Raw genomic sequence first — 2,326 nt, 5'->3', positions numbered from 1 at the left:
GCATCGGAAAGGATCGGCTTGTTCGCGTCCACTTGGATCGACCAATCAAATCCACTGGCGGCCTTTGATATGCGCTATCGACGACGTCGACAAGAAGAAGATGACGAGCAGCAGACCCGTTGCTAACCATACGATGAAGAGTCTACAGTAGTACAAGTAGATGGGGCTAGAGAACCTAATCCGGTATGGGGAGAATAGACGTGGCAATTGAACGAAGTGTTAAGTGAAGAAGGCGGCGACTAACGTTACATACCTAGTCGACACTTGCACTTTTCGGGATATTTTTGTTTTTGCCGAAAACCCATTCGAAATATCTCGTCTGAATCCATCAATCCCAGACCAGATGCTCCATATTGCTGTAGGCGCCGTGTCGCAGAACACCTTGCCTGTTCAGTAGATGCGCGTTATCATAGTAATAGCTTTGACGTTACCATCAAGACCTGTCACATTTCAGAAACTCTTCAACATAGTGGCTGCGATACCGTACGAACCGTATCGCAGCCACTATGTACTCAAAACACATCGTGTTATATAAGGGTTCAACTAACTCCCGCTTTCATACAACCGATGTGGTAAGGTCGCTTTGACAAGTACTACGCGGTACCTTTACGAGAATTCACATGGGGGGATATGATCAAGTCCACAACCCTTAGTTACTTCTTGTACTAACGTTACCAGTGAGATATATCCCTACATTTCCTCACCAATTGGGATTTGCATCCTGTACGAGCATCGCGCAAAGGGTTTCCACGATTTTCTGAAGGGTCTCGCGGGTCACACAGTTGTCTCATCGAATTGGATGGGGACAACTTAGGTTTCCTTGGCATTGGAAAAAATGACACTCATCAAAAGTCGTCACATTCCCGTAGACTACATCCAGCCGGTTCGCATTGGCCAAGGCTTGGCAGAAAGCCGTGCAAAACGTGCGCCGTCGCTTCCTTCATGTCCTCGAGCGAGGCCTCCTCCATCAGGCCAATACAGGTGTTCAACCAGTGGCTCCACGTCCTCGGGTGCAATGGCTAGTCGGGGAAAGTCTTGGCGTATTTGGGTTTCTTCTCCGATCGAGCCTGGCGCCGTGGTACCTTGTCGTTTGGTTCCCCCAAGACGTGAGTGAATGGTGCCTGGGGGGGTCACCTTCTCGGCTGGGCCGAATCACTTGGCGACCAACGATGTTGCTGTCATATTGGACGTGTTAAAGGCGTCCAATGAGGAGGCGTCGGGCGTATCAACGGGGGCTCCGTGCTACACGAGCTGCTCGTTCTCATCTTCAGTTACCCGTCGACCAGGACCATGCAAAACAGCATGAACATATTTGGAAATGTCAATTCCCGAAAGCTAACGTTACATATACTAGAAGTGGCCGTTCACTGTCAAGGGACTTTTGTCGTCAGAACTATTATACAAGTCGACTTATATAAAATCGCTACAACGTTTTTTCACCGTCGATGTCAACAGTAGTGCAAGGCAGAACACGACATTGAAGATACCTTGCAACGATGGCCAAGGAAATGTACTACCGGTAACGTTAATAGGATTCATCCAACATTATTAGAGAACCTCTAAATCACGTTCTCCGAATTGTGTGAATCTCAACACATTTCGGAGATCCAGGCACCTCTATCTCCCAAACTTTGCTGAGGTAGATACATCGTCGATGCGGATAAACATCCGGATAATAAAACGATGATGACCATTCCTTCACTCGATTCCTGCCATGTCAACAATCGACAGCCCAGCCAACCCGGTCGTTCAAGTCGACGACGCCCAATCCCATCCCGGCAAGTTGGATTCACTCAATGTGCATATTCAACGAGTTAACGATCTCGAACGCTAAGAGGACGGGCACGAGACCAACAAGCACGGTTGTAAAAGGGCGCACAGAGGAAGGTGTGTAGAACAAGGTATATTGTAAACTGAGAGAACTAGTTATCTCTGAGCTGGTTTCCTTGGCGTAAGGCTGCGCACCAGTCATGCAATTCATGTCAAATGAATGGTGCTGCTGCGGATGTCGCAGAGCCAGTGATTCAAGACACTTGGATTGCCAAGTGTCCTCTCTCGGGTCAGGATTGGAACTGACCAATGGGATGTCGTATCCGGATGCTATCCGGACCCGTTACATTCTCCCACACTCAAACTTGATTTCGGTATACTTAACCGAACGTGGGACAGGGATTGAGAATTCGGAACGACCGTTGTCGTCAGTAGTCATTGTGACAAAAGCGACGAAAGCGAAGGATGAGCACCTTCGGAGCGTCGAACTGGGGCGCCGATGACGGCGGCAATGGTGGCGGAGCCCGGAACAGCCGGGGGCGTAACTACGAGCGCT

This window comes from Aphanomyces astaci, assembly GCF_000520075.1.
Source record: "Aphanomyces astaci strain APO3 unplaced genomic scaffold supercont1.93, whole genome shotgun sequence".
Classification (NCBI taxonomy): domain Eukaryota; phylum Oomycota; class Saprolegniomycetes; order Saprolegniales; family Verrucalvaceae; genus Aphanomyces; species Aphanomyces astaci.
The sequence above is the reverse complement of the archived record's forward strand: the minus strand, read 5'-3'. Positions refer to the sequence as shown.